Here is a 25,509-nt window from a genome sequence, read left to right as displayed (position 1 = left end):
TATTACTATAAAAATCTATCAGAAAGAAAAGCTAAAAAGCTTGTTCTTTTTAACTTTTAAAAATGTATGGATGCATTTAAAAGAAAAAAAAAAAGAAGAGGTTCAAAGTCTATCTTTTTATCTGTTATTCCTATCTTTTATCATCTTGGAAGCCTTTGCATTTCAAGTTATTACCCACCCGCCCCCCCAAACAAAAAGTGACCAATTCTTAAAAAAGCAAGTCTCTATGGAAGACAAAAAGGAAGGAAGATTTGAAGAAAAGTTTTTTACCAGTACAGTCCTTAGGAAGATACATTATTCTAAAACTATGTAAAAAGTATAGCTTTCTTGGGCAAACTTAAAACTTTTTTCTCAGAAGAGAGAAAAATTAAACCATGAAAAGCACAGATAAGGATAAAGAGGTCTGCCTGGAGGTATGTAGAAAAATGTAATTTTAGATTTAGAACTCAGATTGAAAAGTGATTTTTGCCTCAAAGATAAATATTCTCAGTTCTCTAAACCATGGCTCTTGGGGCTCACATCTGACGCTCATCTATTTTTCAGTTTAACTCTTTTCCCACTTAAGAAATCAAACCACAAAAAAACTTTTTCTAAGCATGTACATGGCTGATATTCCATATGAGGAGACAAAGTTTTTTTCAAATTCTCCCCCAAGCATTACAGAAGAAAAAGCATCACCAACCCTAATTTCTATATGCATATAAGGGATATATTCTATAGCAGGAAAACCTAGGAAGGAAACGTGAGGCTTGAAGATTTCAAAGCACCCATAGTCATTCCATAAAATGACACAAATTTAATCAATAATCTGTTCAGAGCACGCAGCTTCATGTAAACCAGGTTTTTGTTAGACAAATGGCTTTGTTTTGCATTAACTACTTCAAAATTTTCTCTCCAGAACAAATCCAGTGAGCAGACTGTCAAGCCCTTTACAGTTAGCAACATCTTGCATATACAATATTAAAACATGAAGAAACATTCTCCATTATTCATAAAGTTACATTCATTTATATGCAGGAAAAAAATCTATAGTTTTACTTTCAGAACAAGTTCTGCACTGTATGAACTGAGTCTGACTTTCTGATTAGCCTACAGATGGGAAAAAACATGCAAACAGAGCAAAATAGATTTTATACAGCATTAAAACTTGTATCTTCAGTAATTTAACATTTTCATCACCCTGGTATAATACGTTTTATCAGCATCAGGTAAGAGGGAGAAGATAATGTGCATACACTTATTTTCCTTGTCATAACCTTGAAAGAAACAATTTATATTATTATGAAATATTATCACAATCTAAATTACTGACTCAGTTTGGATTCTTCACTTTCAACTCGTTTTAAGCCATATCTTACCTCATTGCCTTCAATCTTCAGAGAGTATCCAACCATTTCTTCTACTGCCAAAGTTAGCACTGCATCCAGAGACTGGTTTAGTTGGGAGCATGCTTCGAACAGCAAGGGAGCCTTTTTGCCAAAAACCTGAGGATATGCTCCCTCATTTGCATTGAGTAGCTTGAGGTCATGTGCCTAAGCTCTGGTTTCTGAGCCTTCTTACAGAAGTACAGCACATCAGAGCTCTGGAGATTTCTGAGTATTTTTCCTGAACTTTTACTATATTTCTTAGCTTGTTTTTCATTTTATTCCCCTCTCCTTCAATCCCTGTGTAGAAACTGATTCAGCTATTTAGGTCACAAGTATGAAACAAGAACCCTGCCACAAACTTCACGCCCATTTTCATGGTCAGCCTGCATTTTCCAATGCTCTCAAAGGCACTGGTTTGATACATCAACCCAAAGCCCAGTGATATGCAACATCAACATCTAGAAGTTATGGTTCAGGCAGCTGCTAAACATGCTTTACTTCTTTATGATTGGAAATAATTTATTTATAGTTTCCTAAAAACTGAAACTAAAAGCAAGACCTAGTTCCAAGAAACTTTCACTTTAAACTATAACTCATCATTCAACACTAAGTTTTTACCTCCTTATTAAGAGCCAACCTTCACCTTAATGGAAGTGCTAATAAACATAATTCCTTGTCCCAAACTGAAATATTTTATTCTGTATAGCTTGCTGCTTCCCAGTACTTGGATCTTCCAAACTCTTTCCCTGAAAACTCTAATAATGTATTCCAAACCTCAGGAACTGTAAGCCACTTCCAGGAGAATTTTTAACGAGATTTCAAAGTAACAAATGACATAAATTCTGAGCAGGTCAGTATGTATACCATGGTTGCAACAGAAATGCAAATTAACAGCTGATGCACAGAAGCAAATCAGAAAGGTTTAACCTAAGAACATAAAATTCCATTTAATTAAACTGGAAAGCATTTTATTTTACTTACTATAAAGTTAGTTTAAATGTTGAAATGAGACTCAATGCATATATAAAAATATTGCTGTTGAAGCACTACTGAATGATAGTGTCCAAATCCCGTAAAATTCCAACTTTTAACGGTATGTTTTAAAAATGATGACATGTTGACAGGACAATGATGTTTCCACTTTCATGTTTTCTACTGTTTTCCAAACCATTAAAGCTTATCCTAAGATATTACATAAGCATATAGAAAGCACTTCCTAAGCTACTGTTGACATTTTAAAGCTCATTATGCAATTTTTCATGCTCAACGTGTAATTAGTGGCACACAGACACAAATAAACCATAAAACCAGTAATGAACAAGAAGGTACACTTAACATTTTGCATTTCATATACCATTATCCGGTGGCATACTTAAAAATGTTGAGCTTTAAACAAAATACACAAGCTAGTTTTCTAACACATCACTTTGTTCCTAAAATTTCATTAATTTAGTTTTGACATTCTAGAGGCATTATCTAGGGTGGGAAAATAAATTCCTTCTCCCCCACTAAGCCAATCAGTTTCTTTTTGAATTGTGGTAAATAAAATACTACCCCCCCAAAACAAATCAAAATGCAGCCCTTCAAATCTGCCATAGATTTTATACACATATACTGAATATATACCGAAATATCTATTTATTTTATACTGAAATCCAGTTTTGAAAATTTAGCAAGTGTTATCAACTAAATGTTGCATGTCCAAAGCTAGTATCATGTTATTTAACTCTTCTTTAAAATCTTTGTTTACACATTGTTTTAAGCGATTACATATTTTTGAAGTGTGGAGTTTTTTAAACGATAGCTACAGCACTATATAAATGGGTAGAGAAGTACTAATTTATTTCTTCTTCCTTTACAGGACTAACTTAATGAGTACCAGCTCAAAACCATCAGCATCACTGTAGCCACACTGAAGGTAGAACAGACAAAGCATTTAAACCTCATGTTAGTGAAAAAGGACACATTCACCAGCTCAACCCTTTCCTGCTCATCAGTACTCCTTTGCCAGATACTATTTCCTAAATCTGCCTGCTTACATAAACATAGTCTAATAGGCTTTTGTCAAACTGAGCTGTATCAGCAAATGGCTACTGCTTAAACTCATTTAGATCACCCAAACGAAGTGGGGCTGGGAGTGTTCTCATGAGCAGCTCCATTAGGAGTTTCAGGAGAAAGAGGCTCCCAAGTTCAGGAGTGGCAATGAATGATTAGGAATTGTAACTTCTAATGGCACACCTACATGGGTGAAGACAGCATCCAGTCCGCAGTCTGAGGGAACTATATTGTACTAAGCATATTAGCATCATTAAAGCAGTGGAACTGACCTCACTATGTGAATAATTAACTGTGATTTCAAAAAAACACCAGCATCAAAAGCAAGATTCCAAATCCTTGTGATATTCACCTATAAAGTTTGTTGAGGTGCTTGTAAGGAAACAGAAGAAGTGCAAGACTCAGAAAACAGTTTTATTCTATTAAGGAATAAAATAAAAATGAACAAAGATTAAAAAATGCAGAAGTTTCTTAATGATAATCTACTTCGTTTTCTGAAGGAAATCCTGTATCACTGTTTTTTGTTTGGGAGAGGAAGGAAGATATAAAAGATCATTTTTAATTGCATTTGCCAAATCCACTACCCATATTTCTGCTTTTTTTTCTATGCAATGAACATATTAAGCCCACCTAATCTCTCCAAGTATTTGTGTAAGACTAGCTCCAAGAAACCTAGAATGCTGCAGTGCTGGGAGTCATGCACAGAGTGAAGGTACAGGCAGGACTGGAGCACTTTCTCATGGGTGCCCCACGCACACATCCCCTACCTTGCCCTTTCACCACCAGCACCTGAAGGAGTTCTGCAAGGCTCAGGCAACAGAACGGGTTTTATTGTAAGTCAGAAACTGGGAATATTATTGCTGTGAAAAGTGCAGTGCTGAAGTCAGTAATAGTCAAGGAAGCATTTTGATTTACGTTCACAGCAATGCCATAAAAATCACCGGAGTTAGGGGTGGGGTCATCTAGATCCCAAACCAGGAATGGCAGCAGCTCTGTCATTCTGCACAGATGTTTGTAAACTATTCTTAAAGCTCTTCAAAAAGCTCTTTAAGCTCAATCATGATAGTTCATGTTTTATTACACCTGACCAGTCTCACTGCCCTTCTCTCTCCCCCTTCTCAGTGGGTCACTCAACTCTATGTACAGTGCTCCAAATGCATCCAAGTATTGTCCCAGATATAATGAAGGAATTGCGTCTTGCAGAAAACTGTGCTTTACACATCCCTCAAATATTATCTGCATAGTTTTATTTTACCCATTGCTTTCCCTTCTGCATTTTGGCAATTCATTAGTTGTGCTTCTATACAGCATCTTATATCTATCCCCATCAAACTCCACAGTAGGGGGTATTTTTAATCATCTCTCCGATTTTCTTATAGGCAAGAATATTTTTGTGGACATGGTAGTATCATTATCTTCAGTTGTTTTACCGGTAAATGTCTAAATTTTATAAACTGTAGCTGCATTGATAAAGAGAAATATAACAACTGATGTTTAATAGTCTCAGTTGTGCAAATAGAGGTTAGTTTTGAAAAGTGGTATTATTCCTCTATGGACTTTATTTCAGAAATAAGCATAAGACTGTATTGTTATACTAAGAAAAAAAATATGTAAAAATAGTCATACATTTGTGTTTGTGATGCTGATTGCAAAAAAACCCCAAAGATATTTCACTGTGAAATACCCACAGTATTGTCTAGCAAAGCACAGATAAGGGAAAAACACACCCAAGTTTCTTCAGAGGGCAATCTATATTCATTTTCCAGAAAAAAATCAAATTATCCCCAATGTTGGCCTGTAAATACTGTATTTATAAGATTCTTATAAGTAACATACTTGCAAAACAAGATGCACCAAGAAGCAATTTACACACACAAGTGCAGAAAAAACAGTGCCACACATTCTTTAGGCAGGTGAAGCATAAACAGACCAAAAAAAAAAACCAAAAAACTGAAACCCAAAAAACAGATGTAAAGAAGTGAAAAGTGGAATAAGAGAAGAAAGTTGCTCAAGGTGAAAGTAACCCAAGATAAAAGAATCATTCCTGCTTTGAACAATTATTTTATTACAGTTCCTAGATAAGCAACACTTCAAGCCAAGAACTTTTGCTGTTAACTGATACACAGATTGCAGGACACAAAACCTACAAAAAAGGGGAGGCAAGTCAAAGGGAGTCAATAAATGGTTTGTAATGACAAATACATTTTTCATTAATCATAAAATGTTAAAAGAGCTGGCCAACAATATGAGTACCTGTAGCCCCAAGGATTAAAGAGCTTGGCTCGTGGTTTCAATAAAATCAAAAGGTTAAAAAAAAAAAAAAAAAAAGGATTACCTCAGATGAACTTCTAACTTATTCAAAGGGGGGATTTTTCTATATGCCAACCCTCACACCTGAACATACTTTGAACAGAAGTCCTATATATTTTCAAAGTGCATAATGTCAGAAGAGCCATTATAAAAGGATAAAAACCAGGCAACCAAAATATCTGGATTCTGATTCATAGGTCATAATAAAAAAAGACCAAACCCCAACAGAAAAATGTAGAATGGAAGCCAATTAAGTAATTAGAATAAAATTATATTTGAAATTAAGAAAAACACTTTCACTTTGATCCTTCCACCTGAGTGTATAGTAAGTACAGTAACCTAGCTTGAATATGGCATCGCATGCACAGATGCTTATACTCAAAACAGGGACAGAATTTCCACGTACACAATAAATGGAGCCTCTATCAATTAATGCTGTTAGGTAAGCAAAGCAGGATACTAATGTTTACCCAACTGATACACAGTAGAGAGATGCCTTTGACAGAAACAGAACAAGTTTGGCTAGTTCAAGTGTTTCTTCCTTCAAAACAAAACCACTTCATTTTTTTCCAGGTGGGGTTTGGCTTAGTTCTTCTGAACTCTTGTAAGAGAAGAGCAGCCACATCACCCTCTTCTGCTTAAAATATCCTTGTCCTTGTCTTCTCTCACCAAAATCATGATGAGAAAGGAAATAAACCACCTCAGAACACACTTTATTTTGGAAATCTGGATTTGGGCATTTGATAAGGTATCTGGTTTCAACATTTTTGGATATAATGAGTGAAAAATCTATTACTGATCATAAGCAGATACAGAGTCAGAAACAGGACTTTCAGATGAAATAATCGGGAACAGAAAAACATGTTGCTGCTCCTTCCTGCCTGTGAATGACTACCAATTATTCAGCCTTCTGACTACACCATACAGAATATTTTGTACTATGCTCACAGAAAACCCAGTGCAAGTGCCCGAAAAAACCAAGGTGAAAACTCTCATATTCTAGTTCTTCATACAACTATGGTAAAGACTTTCCTCAGAGTAATTTTATTTTCAAGGTATTTCTTGTGCCAGTTGATAATGGGAATAAGTCTTTGCATGTTAACTTTATTCTTTATCTATTTTACTACTGTTTTTAATACATAAATGCCAAAACAACACATCTAATCTCTGTCAAGCCAGACATAAATCCTACAGTGACTGGATTTCTTACTGTGTATTTGCTAGTGATCTGCTCTGAATGTGTCAGTATGTAGGACATAATGCATTTTGCCAGCTAAATTTGTATTTCTGGTTTGGAGGGTAATAATCTATAAGATATGGATCTGACGCAGTCTTCACAAGTACTCTTTTCTGGAAAAGCGGAGAGAAGTCAAACACTTTCTTAAAATACTAAACAGACAGTTCTGATCAAAGAAACATATTGACATTACTGGAATTAAGATAGCTGTGGCTGACTATATGTATCAATAGTCAGATTGATATGAATTAAAGATTAAATGTGGATCTTCGTAGGGGTTAGTTGTTATTAGTTTAAAATACTTCCAGTTGTATAATACTGGTCTTATTAAATATCTTATACAAAATAAGAAAACTTGCTGACCAATTTGCATTGGAGTTCCACTAGGAAAAAAAAATTATTCAAAAAACCACTGTAAATAGACCGAAGGACAATATATACTTTTTTTTTTAATTAAAAATTTCAGAAAAAAGGTAAAAGAAAAAAAAAAAGAAGTCTCTGGGTGAGAGTAAAGGAGGAAAGAACAGGTATGATCCCAAGACAGCAATTTGAGAGATCACCTAATCCCCAAAAGGTTGTAAAGGAAGGTTTTGCTGAACTGTGGAGGCATCTGAGTAACAGAATTGGGGAAGAAGCTTCAGGAGGGTTCATTAACCATGTATCTGTACAAGCTCCTGGAGTGATAAGTGTTCTTTCTAGAACATAGAGGAGTTTACCAGAGGAATGGCTATTTTAGACTTGTTTGATACTTATGGGAAGAATTAACTGAATATAAGGATGGAAATACAGAAGTTAATTAAAAACAGCAGAGGTTACTTAAACAAGGAGAAAACAGCAAACTAAAGATCATGATTTCAAAAAAGCAGTTTCAGTAAACTCAGATATCTGGAAGAATAGGTTTCTTGGAAAGTTGATTTAAGGGATAAGGGAGTGCAGGAAACTCGACAGTTAAGAAAATACACAACAGGTTACTCCAATGGACAAAACAGAGACTTAGAAATCAATATGCCTGTATAAGCATACGGAAGAACTGAAGGAAGTGAAGAAATATATAAAGGAGGGAGCTTTGACAACTGACTGGAGATGAGAAAAGAGGAAATGCTATTTAGTACTATAAATTTGCTACAACACTGAAAATCTGCAAAAGTAGTTGTCAGTAGTTTACTGGCAAAAGAGAGGATGGTGTTTTTAAACAGTATCTGGTATCTGTTGTATAGATCTGGTTTTGTTCAATACTTTTAATTAGTGACAGCCAGAGAAAAAGAAAATACACTTTTAAAATATGCACTAAGCTAGAAGGGAATTACAATATTCTGGAAAATAGGATCATAATTTAAAATCACTTTGATAAACTGCAGATACTATCCAGAAGAAACTAAGTAAATACAAATGTAAAATACTCAAGGAAAAAAACCAAATCAATCTCACAAATGCAGATGGACTGGTAAGCAGAAAGACTGAGGAAAAAATACTTAATCATTATACTGGAGTATAAATTAAACATAAAGCAGGTTAGAAAGCTGTTAAACTCCAGAATTTTTCAGATTGCTCTCACAGTCAAGGGATGAGAGGACTGAATATTGAACAATAACAGATCTTCTCCAAAACACTAGTCTAGGAGTTACAGAAAAGTATAAATTCCAATAAAACTCCTCTTTTTCCTTAATTAGCTTTGCATCATTTTTTAATCTCTTCTGATATTATTTCATGAACTCCTATTCTTTCACATTAGACACTCGATTCATTAAAACATACAGGGGCAGATTGTGTCCATGGCATTTTTCTGCAAAACAGCTTGCCTTGACAATTGCATTTAGTTAACAGGCAAGCACATTAGCCCTCTTAATGCTGTAAACATAAATGAGATTCTTTATTTTGCATTGTGCCTAATACTTTAAGAAGCACATTCTGTAGTAAATCTATTTCCAAGCAACGTGTTTTACTTACACAGAAAGCCAAACAAGGTTTTGTCCCCCAACGTAAGCTGCGAAAAAACTTTGCAATTTTTTTGTGGTATATTAACAAGTCTGCTATCTGCCTAAGATGACAAATAAGGAGGAGTACTATGGGTGGTGCTGAATTACAACCATCCTTTTAATTAAAAATTAGGTTTCTTGTCAGTGTACATGAAAATTCAAATAACGTACTGACCCTGACAGGCTCTGCAGTAATTAATTCAAATCACTACTGGAAGCTACTCCTAGTTTAGCAATGAAATTTGCACAATAACTTTTTATTAGGACAATAAAACTGATGCACAGTAGTGACTTTATATCCTACTCCTACTCTGCTATAAAATCTATTTTTAGCTAATTGACAAATTTGGATGGCAATTAATCACAAGCCCATTGATGACGCAGTTTGCTCCCTTCCCCACTGCAAGATGCACAAGCCTATAGAGGCCCATTATACAAAGAAAACTGAGCATTGTTCAACCATGCGAGCAAAGTTAAACCTATGCACAAAAGCGGACACTGTACAGTTGTTTTGCAACCCTACAATGCTGCTGGGTGGATTTCCTGCCAAGGAGACCCACGAAGCCGGCAGAGGAGCCTGCGGACATGTGGTCAGCCAGCACAGGCGGGGTGGGGCGGGGCAGGGCGGGGCCAGGCATTTGGCCACCCAGGCTGGCACCACGCAGGACTGTCAGAGGACAGGCCAGAGGTGCTGACACAAAGCACAGGAAAATCCACACTCTAAGTAAAACCTGGCTGACTCACCTGAAACGCTCACTGCCTTTACACCCAAGGAAAAGGCTGCGACTAGAGCCAACCGTTGGTCGTATTTGCACTCGGTCATTGGTGCTACCTCACTTCTGCGGGAGATGCATACCCCAAACTGAGTTTCTGCAAGGATTACAGCTCCAGTTATCAGTGGATGACTTTCTCCTCTACTCTCGCTTTTCAAACTGAAGCCAAACTAATCCAGACAATGTTTTAATAACCACATTTCAGAACAAGTACTGATATTAGAAAAAAATTATATTGCTTTCCCTTTCCTCCCACTGAAACTCAGAAATTAGTTTAAAAGTAACTGTGACTGCATCTAAAATTATGAAAACTGACATTTCTACTCAAAAGGTAAGCAGCATATGGCTGACCAGTTGTAGCAGGGAGCGAAGTCCCAAGGCTGGTGAGCATTCTTAGCAGGGCATTCCAGCCCAGCATCTAACACACACTGCATCAGCCCCTGGCAGCAGTCCTGTTTTCTCCATTTGAACAGAAATACCATTTTTATTTACACTTGTTCAAGAAGTTTCAATTAGCATTATTTCTTTTGAAGTTAAGAAGCAGACTAGAAGTTGAGAAAGAAGAAATCTGATTTTCCTTTTGTAGTCTCTGACTAAAAACCAGATACACAGGATGAGATATGCTAACTTCAAAATGCCAGCTATCTGCAATCAAAAATGGAGGGAGGTAGTTACATCCAAGATTTTCTTATTGCCTTTGTTGAATACTCCTGTTTGAAAGGCAAATCATGCCTTTCAGAACTAGAAAGTATAGAAAAGACACTACATTTAGAGCTTTATTTTTGCATAAAAATGATCCAAGAACCTTGTTTCATTTGCAATTTTAACTAACTCTCCATTCACACTTCCAGGTGACATAAGTCACATGGAAAAGAAATACACCCTTGTAAAGGCAACATTCATTAGTTTCCAAGAAAATTTTAAATTATAAACAACTATTTAAATAGTTAATTTAAAAATATTTTTAGAACGTTACTGAAAAATTTAAACTACACATGCACACACACAAATGCACATAACGTATGTACATACACAGAGACTTGCAAATGAGCATGTTTAACCAAGAACTGAGAATTAGTTGCCTGTTACAGGAAAAAGATAGATACATGAAGATGAAAACTGTAAGAAAATCAAGATTAAAATAATTTACTTAACCAAACCTTTCTGTTTGCTGACTCAAAGGCATCTACTCTAGCTATCCAGAGACACAAGCTGTTGTACAGCGGTTGTACAGTGTACGGAAGTACGGGGAGGAAGAATGCCTGTGTGATTTCAGCAATAACGGAGTCCTAAAACTCGGGTTCCTCTTTGCTCATGACTTAGATGATGTGAATTCTCTGGAGGATAGGATGAGGCAGAAAAACCCCTCAATTATTCCCAATTTCATGATAAACAAATGGAAGATAGAGATTTTCTGAAAAATATTGTTACTTAAGCCAACAAAAGTCTTTGTATTGTCTTTCAATCTTCATCATTGATACAACCAGCCTGTAATACAGCACTGAAACATGTCTGGAAATTGAATTATGCTTTCTTCCTTCTCCTCTGAGCCAATCTTTATTTTAGTTGCAATTTATTCAACTGACTTACTAACAGAAACAGCGTAACTGAAAATTTCAGAAAAGCCTGAGAGATCAAGTAAAAAAATGCTCAGTGATTGAAGATTATCAGGGTTGATGGGAAGTAATGGAAATTTACTTAGGGAAAAAAAAGTTCAAAGAACACAGTTTAAAGACTGGAATGGAAAAGAAAGACCTAAATCAATATATGTTTCAACAGTGCAAAAAACCTTTGTCATAAAAAAAGCCATTAACTGCAGAGGATAGTATTCTTTTAGTATAGAATGGATTTTTTTGATACACTGATATTAGAAAAAAATATACATATATACACAATATAAACTATATATATGTATATATACATTGGTCTCAGATAAAAAGTTTGAATTTTTATATATTTAAATTTTACAACAAATACACCAAGATATTAATACTACCATCCAAACTACATAGCAAAAAAAGAGTCTTTATGAAAAGAATATATTCAGGAAGTAGCAATTGTAAATGACAGTGATGGAATAGACATCAGGCGTCTGTCTCACCTTTCTGATCTTCCAAAGCAGAATTATTTGAGGTCTACAAAAGTCCAACTAATGCAGGACCCAGTCCAGTCCTATACTCCCCTTTTGTGTATGCTCTCCACAGTGTCATCCAAGAAAAGGCACTAACTACTTTCAGACAGGTCCTTTTCAACAGAGTTCCTGAAGAATTGGCTTGTTCTAGTTCAGAGTTTGCCCAGTCACTATCTTCCAACCATAAGGGCTAAAACGAAGCATTGCCTGAAACACCAACATTATAACCATACTACCAATTAAATTTCATTAACCTAAAGAACCAGTGCAAGGAAGACCAAGACTGTAGATTAATCTTTTCAATCAAATCAAATATGCAAATAAGATCCTTATTTTCCTAGAAGACAGTTAAAATTATGTAATAAATGATTCCTACATTTTAATACATTTCATCCAGAAACTGGATATCATAAGCTTCCTAAAATGGGGTTGATAATAAAAGGTTCCTTGAACACATGCTATGATCAGCATATTCTAGCCAGGAGGAAAACTCGGATATAAATCAACATAGCTGTCTGCCACCTGATTTGGTTTTGAAAAAAGGCTGCAGTTAAGGCTGTTATCCACTAAGTGGCATTATCAACTCAAACACCTGAATTTGACAAAAAATAATCACAGTACCGTGCATTTTAACCTCCTACAAGCAAATTGATGGAAAACATTTTCTTTGGATGATTCATTTTATTCAAGTTTGTCATAAATTTAGGCATTGCTCCAAACAGTCAAATCTATTAGTAAACCAGCATTACCAATTTACTTTTCATATCAAGACATTTGCAAATATTTAGCAGGATGGTCAGGTTAGAAATAAAACTATTGTGACAGACACTTTAAACAAAGCAACCAAAATACTAGAGTAATATGAGCTCAAATTAGACACATAAAGGTATAATAAGGTATTTTAAAAGCAGCTGGGTTTTCAGAAGTGCTATACATCAACAATTCTAGTATTTCCTGTTGTGAAGTGTGAAGGTACCAAAAGTCACACCAGATATTTACTTTAGAGAAAACACTTTAAAAAAAAGAGTAAATTATTAGATGGACTGATGCTACAAGGTATTAAAAAATTATAGTAATTGGGAAAGTAAGAAAAGTACTACGTTTCACTAATTATTTAAGGATTAGTTTTCAAAATGTTACTTAAGGATTAATGACTGTAAATACAGTTTTTTGAGAAATGTTTACTGGAAAAAAGCATTTAGGAATAGTAGAAATACAAGAAAAAAGTATCAGAACAGAACTCTCATTTTAAAATAGGTTTATTTTAAATAGGTTTTATCCCCATTCCTATTGTTTGTCTCTGGTCTTTTATCACTGTCAATTTGTTTATACATAAAGATCTACTGAAAATAAAGGGGAAAAAAATCAGTATTACTGTATGTAAGAGTATAGGAAAATTAAATGAGCAACTACTTCTGTCTCTCTGCCTCATCAAAGCACATATTTTAAGCCTGTGAAATGTCCATGTATCGGACAAAAATTGTATAGAACTGAAAATTCTGAGCATGCTTCAATGCTACAAGGATCAAGACATTCCTTTTTTTAAGTGATTTTTTTTTCCCCTCACTAGCCACAGAGGAATTGTATTAGGACATAGTCCTTTTTCCCTACATCCGCCTACGACAAACATTTGCTGCAAGTCAGCGACTCCAAAACCAAATTGTTTACAATTAACTCAAAAAGCCATTAAAAAAAATTGTTTCTTTGTTCCAGTTGGAAAGAGAGACAGCCAGATGTGCGGCTTGTTGATCTTGCTCTTTTCTGACCTCTTGAGTGTAGGAAGAACTGCAGCTGAGGAAGGAAGTCAGCGAGTTGTGTTAATGAAGGTGAACATTGCAAAAAAAAAAGTTTGCAATTTTTTTCATGAAAGAAAAATTTACTTGGAATTTTTTTATTAAAAAAGATAACATAAAGCTTTACTTTTTGCTATCGGTAAAAAATCAGAGCCTTTGTTTCAGGAGAAGTCTATAGAGTCTGTCTCTCTGCTATTTTTGAAAAATTCGACCCTTGTTTCAAGAACTTCATGAAGTTTCACTGCTGTGAATTAGCAAACACCTCATCATTAACACCTGCTGGGAAACCATCCCTCTTTGAGGAAGCAAAAATTCAAGAAAGCATTCTAATTTTAGGCTCTGACTGAGTCACAGTCTACCACTACAGACTAAAATCAAGCCTAAAGCTGAATTCCAGATTGAGAACGTGCTCACTTCTTTGGAAAACACATCTGCAAACACCACAAGGCAACCAACTACGGCTTCCACAGTACCTTTCTTCACATTTCTCCCTGAAACACATTTATGCATTGTATCTGTAAAACACCTAACAATGAATTAACTAGTAATCTGGTGTTGAAAACTTCATTACATGGTACTCCTTGTGACAGTACAGAACATGAATGTACAAGACATTCTGCTAGCATAAAAAAGAACAATCTTTCAAAAACTGCACAGTAACAGACGTGAAACATGATCATCTTGTTTCTGAACTTTGTATTACTTTCTAAAAAATGTCTAAAATGCATTCTGAAGTTCTATGACCACACTGCTCCTCATTTTATCAAGGTAGCTGAGAAGATAGTCAAAAGTTATCAAGGCCTGAGGTGATACCTAAGGACACATTTGCGTGTGAAGCACAAATTCACTCCAGAGATTCAGCTATTAGATATTAATTCTAGCACCTGGGCATCAATCCAGACTCCTTATGCAGTTAGTGAAGCTTCCCAAATGTACTCCAGGCATCCAACTTAATTGTCTGAATTAGGTTAAATTTTTTATGTTTCTCTCACTGCATTGCTAACTTAATCTTAACAGCTCACACTAGTTTTTGTAGAAAATGATGCCTAATTCTTGTCAAGCAGTTACTATTTTACAGATGTACATCCAAAGACCTGAATATCATCCTCATAGTTCATCTTTCAACTTACATTTGCTATCATATTATTTAATTAAGAAACTTTCCTATGTATTCTTGGAAAACAGGAAATTGAAAATGAAAACTAGTTTACTTTCTTCTCACTCCACATTCTCCTGCCCCCTAAGGTCATTTAAAAAACAACATTAATAGATCACCATATACGTGCATATGTACACACAAAACCATTTCTGCAAACAGTTATACAAATATTTAATCTGATAAGAAAATTCAAATTCTGGAGAATTAAAATAATATTTCATGTCATACTTTTCAAAACAGTTGTAAGGGATACTGGTCATTTTAAAAACAGCCTACGAAATTCAATCTTTGTCTTTGTACTAAGAGAAAGGAAAAACCTTATCACGTAAGACTTTCAGCACAGCTCAAACAGCTCACAGCTATAAGCACAAATTGGCTTGTCACTCTCATATTAAGATTTGATTTTCAGAACCTTTTCTTTTAGAAAAAAATTGTTTAGATGGTTCTACAGCCCATATTTTGTCATAGCCTTCTGAAAGAGCCAATCTTTAAGGTCGTTAAAGGCATATTTAAAGGGCTTCATTTTGAAAAAATAGTTTGTCTTAATATCTGTAAAAGGTCTCTAATAGCAAACAGTTAGGATGTCAAAAATTTATCAGGTAAAAAAAATACTACAAAATTTTCCTACCAGTTGTAGTTCCTCCCAGTTTATTATTTCCTACCAATGGAATTAATAAAAGTAGTGAACTACACTGTAGTAATATTAACTTTCTATGGACTAAATTTAAAAGAATCAGTAATTTAGCAAATCTCTATTTCTTCATTTCACAGTCTTTTCTCATAATTTCCTGTTTCTTGTAACATGTTAGAGTGTTCCGAATCCATGCCTACCATTTTTCCTTTTATTCTTCCTTTTCACTCTACTTGTCCTGCCTCCAAGATCTCCCTTCAGCTCATCTCAGTCCCCTCCACTAGCATGGATAAGCCCATGAGGAGCACTCATTTTTGAGATCCTTTCCTCTCAAGCTCAGAAAGACCATCCTTCATTTAAAAAGTAGAATGGCCTTAAATTTAAGTTGAAATGCTATCTTTATAAAATTTAATAGGTATGTCATATACATAATTCCTATTTTAAATTCCATACAGTGTAACGTAATAGAAGGCTGGAAGGCCTTTTAAAGGAGAAAAGAATGTGTAAAAACAAAACACACAAAGAAGCTTCACTGGTTAAGTATACAGTCCTTACAAGTATCACATCATTAGTTTACAAGGTAGAGAAGAGTAATTTCTTACACTGCAGAAACTGTCAAGCTATGATTACAGCTTTTAATCTTAATAAGTCTTTTCTTCCACCCCTCACACCCACCTCCTCCCTTGGACCTGGGTTTATTTGCCCATCCAGTGAAATGAAATGAGAATACTGCTGTCTTTCAGCTACGCCAGTTCCACATTCACCAGAATCCTTTGCGGCCTCTAAATTAATGAATCTCTACACGTTCTAAACTCCTCTGCAGGCAGCTTTATTTCTTTTGAACAAACATCCACATGATTAGCAAACACCTTTACTTTGACAGACTGCCACTGCGATCCCTGGGTTCACTTGGGTACTGCAAAGCTGCTTTGACAGAAAGCCAGTCAGGCTGCTGCCATGTTGGGCTTGTTTTTACCTGCAACAAATTGAAGTTTCTGTGGTCATTTGTCCACTGCATTGCTTGTTGGATGCATCTCACAGCAGTGGAATTAATCACAGCATTCACTGTTACTAAAGTAGGGTTAGCTCAGAAAGTCCTCTCCATACTCGATGGTTTCCATCTCTCCAAGAAACTACCAGATTAAAGTTACCATCTCGCATGGCCTTATTTCCCCACAATAAGATATTATTCCCTTTCAGACTTTAAGTGTTACTTGCTGCAACCACCCAGCTCAAATGTCATGTCTGCTTCACGTTTCCCAGCAGTCCGAACAGCGGCACGTTTGGGTCAGAACCACCAAACTGGTGTACGCAACTTGTAGCCCTAGAGTCCTGGCATAGCGCTGACTGCAGCTAGGCCGCACGTGAAGTGTGACACTGAGACCTGCTTTCTGTTCCCTCTAATCGATGTGCTAAACATGAGTAGCCGAATTGTCATGACCTCTAGTATTTCACTAAAAAGAAGGTAATCTTCAGTGACAAATTCTCCGGTAATTACATCTACAGATTAAAACCTCCTCGCTCTTCCCTGTCACCCTCTGCTTCCTCCTCAGATATTGAAGCCTGCAGCTGTTCACAACCCCTTCGTGGTCTTCCTCATGTATCAAACCTTTTCTTGGAGCAGAGAGAAGTGAGAAGTTTAAAGGCAGTAAAACAATTTGTTGATGCAAGTACTGGCACCGATTTCCTTGTGTTGACACCAGTACTTGTTTGAGTCCACAGTGAGCTGATGCGGTGGTCTAAACTGACAGAAAAGGAGTCCTCCAAGAAGTCTTCACAATCCTGTAGATTTTCAGCAGCAAATTCCCTAAACCAGCACATCCCAGATGAGTATAGGTGTTGATGCAAGAGAAGGGGCAGACAGAACTGAACTACCTCTTTGAATGGCAACAAGCTAATCAAACGACGATGCACCCAATCATAAAATTCAATCCCGTACTTAGACAGACCATGCAGAGTTGCTGGTGTGGTTCCTCTCAGGGAATATAAAAATTTAGGACAACTGAACTGTTACTATTTAAAATCTCAAATAACAGTGGACTCATTCAACAAAGACATAAACACCCTGTACAAAGTGAAGTCCAGCATATTGCACTCTTTAGCTTTCTCACAATTAACGTATAAAAGAAAGGGGGTACTAAACACAAACACTTGGTTATGTCTTACCTAGAAATACAATGGTTCCAATTCACATTCAAAAATCCACAGATGCGATGCTAAACATTCAACGTCCGTCTGTGATAAAAAACATCCAAGATTACACTTGGGATCACTGTGCTTTTCCCTCTCTCAATTTTTAGATGAAACTTTCTATCTTAAAAAGGAAACACCCATGGAAAATGGAAATTTTCTTTGCAAAGTGAAATTTGTAGCATCCAAAATTTTTTTGAAGTAATACCATTCAAAAATGCTGTTGGGTTGAAATGATCAGGTACTTAAACTAAATTTTATCCCATGTAATTCTGCAGAACAGACTCAATTTAATTTGGATTTTATAATAAGCTGTTGCCAAGACTGGTACAGCCAAAGAAAATAATGTTCATTGATACTGGTATGCATTATATTAAGAATTGAAAGAAATAATAATGAAATAATGAAAAAGCGAATATATTTCCAAAACATTTAGCAATTTATAATAAAGGCTATATCTATTTGAAACAATATTTACATTGAAAGAAGTCTGGTTAAAGTGGTTTTAAGTTCAGAAATGAATTTTCCAATCTTTTGAAACTACTGAAATAAAGAATGTAATTTAGATGCCTAACAGTGATCATTTCATTCTGCAAGTGTTGAGGGGGGAGGCTGAGAGTAAAACCAAGGGGACCAGGTTCTTCATAAGGATCTATAAGGACAGCTGTTCTTATGTTACTTTTTCAACTCTTTAAATAAAATAAGTTACAGAGACACAAGTTTGCTCCCAGAACAAAGGTGAAGTCAACTTAAGAAAAAGAAATCCGCTGCAGAAAAGCTTGGAAGTGAACTTCCATTTCAACCATAACCTCAATAACGCTAATATAACTCCATAAACATTCTTCCCAAATATTCTGGTTCACTGTCCTCACAACTATGGAAAAACAGAGGTCCATAAATCAGATGAATTAAGCTTTGGCTTTGAAAAAACATGTGGTTGTGTTTCTGCAGCTATATTTATAAAGATATGACTAAAAACTAGTTCTAATCTAATGATGGATTTCTATTCATTTAATTTCAAAATAGTAGGAGTGCTTGATGGCTGTCTAAAGAGGAATTATCTTTTAAAACTCGCAGGTGGCATGGTGCAGATTTTTTTTTTCCTTCTAAAAATACGTTCCTTACTGCCAATTATAACAATTCATTATAAAAGCAGATTAAATTAAATCAGAATGTAACACTAATTTCCCAAGTAGAGCACCCACATAGGGAACTAATTAGGAATAATTCCTCTGTGTAAACAAACCTTTGTACCAATTAGTAGCTGGTCAAGTCAGGAAACTCCCTTTCTCTAGGGGAAAAAAGTCTATTTTCAGCATTGCTTTAGTTTGCTGCTGGCTGCACATTCTCTCCAGTTCTGTAGCAACAGAGGGGTTTTAGAACTTATATTTCAGAGAGTTTAATGGGAACCTGTTCAAGATTTGAAAGAAAAAAAAAATGGCAGTAGAAGGTGTAAAAAAAAAAAATTAAAAAAAAAATCACAGAATTAGGACTTCAAAAGGGATGAGAACAAATCCTGCTCTCTGCCTAAGCCAATTCTGTCCCAAGGGTTTTCACAGACCAGAACACTTAACAGTGAAATGATTCAAAACAAACAGTGGAGTAAATGAAAATGTGCATGGGAAGAAAAATTCTCAGTTGTTGTTCTATAATAAGGAAAGCAAACAAATAAAAACCTCAAGGTGAGAATATTATGCCCAGATAGCATTTTGAAAACATCAGTTCGGTGCAACAGTAAAACTACATAACAGGATGCCATTCAAGGGAGGCTGAGTATTCATTTATCATTTATTACATTCAAATCTGCTAGACAGGTGTTCTGTGCGAGACAAAAAGTACTGAAGTTGACTCTTACCTTGTTGAAGATGAACCAGAGCCTTCTGATATTTAGATAGGGGCTGCAGTCTGTGGATTTAAAAATTATTTTAAAAGAATTAGTAATTAAAACAGTTTCATTAATAACAAGTAAAAATCAGAAAAGTTACTTAAATGCCTTCAAAACATAGTAATTTCCCCCTTTTTTTTTAAAAAAAGCAATGAGTATTGCTGCAAGGTATCTTCTACTGTGCCTTATGCCCAGAGCAAAAGGTCAATTAATCTCATAGTACAGCACATCACAGAGAGTTATGCAGCTTACATGGGAAAGAAGCCAGGAAGGAGGCATCAGTGAACAGGCAAAGCAGGAACACCTCAGGGCAAGGAAAGAACTGGAAGCACCTCACAGAACCCAGAAAACCACCATTCCCTATAGAGCGGTGATGTAGTAAGAGACAACTTCTGAGCCTCCAGCCCTACTGGGTTGCAAAACCCAGCTCTAGATACCATCATTTTCTACAGCGTTTTACTGGTTGAAGATATATGAAAACATGACCCCTTCCCTCTTGACCCAACAAAAACAAAAATGACAAGTCTGAAGGACTCAGGAACACCAGCACTAATTAAATGAGCATCTGTGAGAAAGTTTCAAAGAGGGTATCCCACTTACCAGACCATGTTAACTCCCAAGCTACTAAGCATTTAGGTATTTAGCAAGCTTCATGTAATTAAGGTTAACTGGAAAGAGTGGTTTCGCAACAACGCAGCAAGATTCATGTTAAACAGAAACCAAAGCAGATTTACTACCAGAAATGAAAGTGAAGGTGATAGATAGAACAGAGTGGATGAAAATGAGGAGAAAGGATTACCAGTGGGAGGAAGAGACTGGAAAGAACAGAAATGGAAACACTGCAGGTAAAGAAGGAGGACTGTGAAATTTAGATGATTGTCAGAAATAAAAAAGGTAGAATTAAGCTTTGCAAGGGCAAGCCTAGCACAGACTATGCCGACATAACATAAACTGGCTTTGGAGGAATATCACAACACAAAAAAAGACCCTGCATCAGTTTGAGAAAGGGGAGGAAAGTATTTGTTAGCTAAATACCTTAAATACATTAATTAATCAATTAAATATCTCCTACCAAAGCAGACACCTGCAGAACTGTATTTATTTGAGCCATGACCTGATCCATTTATTTGATCCACTCCAGAAGGAGTTCATCAATGTGAAAAGATCAGGTTTTAGTCACTGAAGCCACAGGCAATACAGTTTAATTGAATTCACAACCCATTATCACAAGAAAGAAAACAGAAGTAAGAAAGGGAAAAAGGGGAAAGGTACTAAACTTCCACTTCTTTCTGGAAGTATTAAATGGATATACAATTTCAAAGATCATAATTTGAGAGTGAACAACCACTTAATTCCCTTCAAATGCACAGGACATATCTCACCAAATTCTACAGAAGTATTTGAACAGAAATGTTTTTCAGGAAAATTAATTAATTATAGACCAAGACTTACAAGTTTAATTATGGTAAAAAATTGCCAGAAACCTTTAAACTGTTTGCAAGTGGGACAGAAAAAAATCCAGGCTAAAACTCTATGGAATAAAAATGGAAGATTGCTATAAGAAATGAAATAGCATAAAAGTTGTGAAGTAGATGCAAGAGCAGAAGATAAAATATATTTGATAGATACTGTAGAATTTGTATGTTGCAAAACAAGACAATTGGATTGTTTAAAAAAACCTGTATGTTCATCAGAGCACATAAGCCTAGTGAGCTAGTTAAAAATCTTGAGATCTAACACAGACCAAAAGAAAGGTAAATGAGAATTTTCTTCAGTTATATTCATAATTTCCGTATTTTTATGTTAGATCAGTTTGTTCTGTTACATAACTTGGCTTATTTGGAGAAAATTAACAGTGCTGGCAACAATAAGCTCTCATGTAACAGGTGCAACCCACAAAAAGATTACAGACTGTGGCTGGAAAGTAGACAATAGCACAATTACTTTGGAAGTCGAACTGCGTTTTTATACAGCAAACCTAAATTTTGGAAACAAAAAACCAGCAACTATCAAGGAGCATCTCCTGTTCAGCTGAATCATGAAATTACTTTACAACTTATACAGAATAGCTACCCTAAGCACAACTTAAGTAGTAGCTAGCACTGAACTAGATGTTTAACAAAATACGCATTACATTCTGGAAGTCTGTTCTTTAACCTTTTTAAAAATTTATCCCAAATATCCAAATTTCTTTCAGTCGAAACAAAATCAAACTAAAACAATCTCAAATGAGAAGTAAAAACAATGTCAGTCCAATTCATATTAATACAATGAACAGGTATGAAACGTGCATTAAAAAAAGGCTATGAACAGATGCCAGGAAACACTTCTTGTTCCGCAAGCAATAACTCCGTGGAACGGGCTGCAAGGCAAGTTCATCGAGGTAAGACATTTGGACTGAGAGAGATGCCATTGAGTGGGAAAAAGCAAGTGCCATGGGAGAGAAAGAGGATAAACTACTCTGACTGAAAGAGCTTCAAATTTCCAGTTTGGGGTCTTTAAAAAGGAATATTCCTTTCAAAGTGGAGATAAACAGTCCAAGATTGATATCGCAGTCTTCCATAGGAAAGCAGGGTGAATGAAGAGGGACAACACTGTTTATAAAATAACAAAATACCAAGATATTCCTTACAACAATCCGACCTAAACATGGGGTGAAGGAACATGTTTATCAGCAACTGCTCTTCTCCTCAGGAGAATCATTTCTGAAGACACCAGCATGATAAAAATTGACAGAAATAAATAGACACTCTGGGAACCTTAGCAAAAACCTTAATGGTGTTTTAAAGGAAGGATGTCAAACAAGGAGGCAAAGCATCACATGTTAATGCAGAAGAGAAAATTCTCTTCTACTGTTTCGGTAACATCCAGTAAGTCAATTTATCCCTAGTTAAAATGCATTTATACAATGAAACACAGAAGTCAGTTCAGTACCCTCAGCACAGTAGTCTGGGTGACCTGCTGGGAGTAAAGCTTATTATCCACCCAGGGATTTGAGCAGTTGTAGTCCACAACCAATTTGACTTAAGGCAAAACACAGCTGCTACTTTGAAAGTTTCCTGCTGTGTAAGAAATAATTAAGGCTGCATGATCAGTATTCAACAAAGCATAAATAGCAAAGATGCTAAATTAATTCTACTTGCAAATAAAGAGTTAAGTGAAGTTGCATTACAGAATGGACTACATAATTTTGTAGTTCAAAGGTGAAACAGAAGCATTAAATAAGATGACGTGTGCGTCAGAGGCCAGACTCAAATCCTAACTATGCAACCACAATATTACTTCATGTTTTAGAAGTCCTTTCTCAAGAAGTAGAAAGTCTATGTTCCAGAATGAAGTAACAAGTCTATATTTTGATTTAAGATACAAAAAATAAAAAAGGAGCAGCAGCAGAGCACACTTATCAATATGTACTGAAAAAGCACAGGCTCATTAAAGCCTTTACTACCAAGCTCATACTATTTAAATATTATGCAGAAAGATGAAAGAGATGTTGATGGCAATACAGATACTTCAGGACAGTTCATCCTTAGAGCATCCTGACCAGAGCTTCGATTCTGTCCCCATGCAACCCTCAAACCACAAACCGAACCAGGAATTGCAAGCCCAGGAATGGAACTTGGCCTGTCACTGTCCACGTGGGGACCAGGAGCTGTTTCTGATCGCTGGACCACTTCCAGGTGGAGGGATACGTGGCCAGTTCACCAGGCAGCCTACGTCATCCCAACAGCTATTCCTCATCTCCTATAGAAGAGAGGTGGTGAGACAGATGGAAGCGCTCCACGGACTACAGTCAACCCGTAAGTTGTCTGTTGGATCAGACTCTGCTAAGTCATTAGGATGCCAATAGGTTTAACACTGCTTCAAAAAAAAAAAAAAACAAAACCAACACACAAAAAACAGACAAAAACCTCCCACGCCCTACAGGTTTTGCTAAATATAAAGTTAGATTTGCACGTCCTTGAGAGGAGGCAATCAGACAATTAGAAGAGGACCGAAACATCTGCTTGAGACAGGGATTCCCCAGACAAAACTTCCTAAGGATCATGACAACTCAGGTTTGCGCAAGCAGGTTGCTACTGCTCCTTTATTTAACAGAAGGCAAAGCTTAGGACAGGGATAAATTTTACACTAATGCCAGGATATACATCCTCTGGTTGAGGACACTGTAGATGCCATCTGCTTACATTTCATTTATTCATTTTGATTTAAAATGCCAGGCCATAATTCTTCATAATTTTTTTTTTTAAACGAGCACTTTCCAAATGGCTAATTACACCTGTGTATTCCCTAGGGCTTTTCTTATAACAACAATATGAAACTCAATTATTCTATGATTTCAAGTTGCTCTGGATTATTTTTCCAGCTTTCCAGACACAGCTTCTCACTTTCAGGTTTGACAGAATTTTTTCTCTTACCTTTCTAAGCACACAAAGAAAGGTAATCCTGCCATTGCCTTACCAAAGAAGCTGCTGAATCCCAGCTTCCTGGAAAGCAGGATCTGTGGCCACATATATGTCAGAAAATAAAACAGATCAGGGCACACAGCCACACTCTGAGCTTGGAACCAGTGAGCATGGTAGAGCTCATGGCTGTACAACTAAAATCCTATCCCTCCAAAACAGCCTGGCCAGATCCAAAGAGCCTTTTGGAAACGATCCATAGTCTCTCCTAACCCCAGAACTATGCTTGGGCATTATCTGGGAAAGCGTTAGTTGGCACAGGACAAAACTGTGTCACGAACAGTACTAAAAATGTAACAGTACAGTCGCATGCCATATCCATTCCTTATTTAGTTCCTACTATGAAAATGCATCACAATTATAGTACCCAGTTCCTTCTGGAGAATATCATTTTTAGAAGTTAATTCCATACGTAGCCAATGCATTTCAGAATTAACAAGTCACCTTTTCCAGGCATTATAGCTTCTGCCTTTAATATCACATCTTCACCTAGGTGATAGTTGCCTTCAAACCAAGAGAACAGAACCAAATAAATGTGTAACAGTTGAGCCTTTTTATTTCCACATGTATTATATGCAGCACACGTGAAAATATGTACTCTCTAGGTTTTGGAGTTTTTTAATGTGTTCAGACAGACTGAAGATGAGCATCTGACTTCTTCATTTCAGCAAGCCTGGACTGATGCCAGTAGAACATTGGTCTTGACTGTCAGCTGGTATAAAGCAGGCATAGCTCTACTGACAGCATCCCAATGCACAGCAGCTGAGACTGCTTCTCCAAACTTTACCCACATCGGGGTAGCGGGCAAGGAAGAAATTCACTTTACAAGATTAGCATTTCAGGAACAAATCTGTGGGTTTTTTCAATAATTCACATACTTATATATGTCTTCACAAATTTGTTTCTTTCTTCTGAGTCGGAAATCCCAACTTATTTACTTTAAAAAAATTCATGCAAACCTGAATCAAAAACATTTACTCTTATTTTGCACAAAAAGAAACACAAGCAAGAAGTCTTTGTAAATGCAACGGAGGCATATAAAAATATTCCAAAGGAAAACACAACTACCATGGTGCAAATGTGGATGTAAATATTATACTTAGCAAGAATCACTGTGTTTAAAACTTTGTATAGATCTAAGTGATTATGCAGTACCACAGGATACTGAAAAATTACACTGACAGTACAAAAACATACACCACTTTCACAACCTCTTACCTACAGATCATCTCACTACATGCTTCTTCATTCCCAACGCTGCTTACCTTGGAGTATTCTTAAAAATGTGATGAATAATATTGTGAGTTGGGTTTGCGTGGCCAGGTTCCGGTAGCAGGGAGACTACAGGGGTAGCTTCTGTGAGAAGCTGCTGGAAGTTCCCTCCTTGTCCAACAGAGCCAATGCCAGACGGCTCCAAGACGGACCCACCGCTGGCCAAGGCCGAGCCCATCAGTGACGGTGGTAGCGCCGCTGGGAGAACAGGTTTAAGAAGGGGGAAAAAACTTCTCAACAGCAACTGCAATTGGAGCCGGAGAGAGG

General features: G+C 36.3%; 1 protein-coding gene across 8 annotated transcripts in view; it reads right to left on the bottom strand.

Moving 5' to 3' along the window:
- CYRIA (CYFIP related Rac1 interactor A) overlaps positions 1–25,509 on the bottom strand; it is a 59,067-nt gene that overhangs the window by 21,601 nt on the left and 11,957 nt on the right. For all 8 annotated transcript variants that reach the window (XR_012653306.1, XM_075049101.1, XM_075049099.1 and 5 more), the window contains exons 2-3: positions 19,478–19,527; positions 17,599–17,667 (exon numbers count right to left, since the gene is read on the bottom strand). The gene's annotated coding sequence lies outside the window, so the exon portion shown is untranslated. The remainder of the gene's footprint in view (positions 1–17,598; positions 17,668–19,477; positions 19,528–25,509) is intronic.

Source organism: Buteo buteo, chromosome 17 (genome assembly GCF_964188355.1).
Source record: "Buteo buteo chromosome 17, bButBut1.hap1.1, whole genome shotgun sequence".
Taxonomy (NCBI): domain Eukaryota; kingdom Metazoa; phylum Chordata; class Aves; order Accipitriformes; family Accipitridae; genus Buteo; species Buteo buteo.
This window is presented reverse-complemented; position numbering and strand designations above follow the sequence as displayed.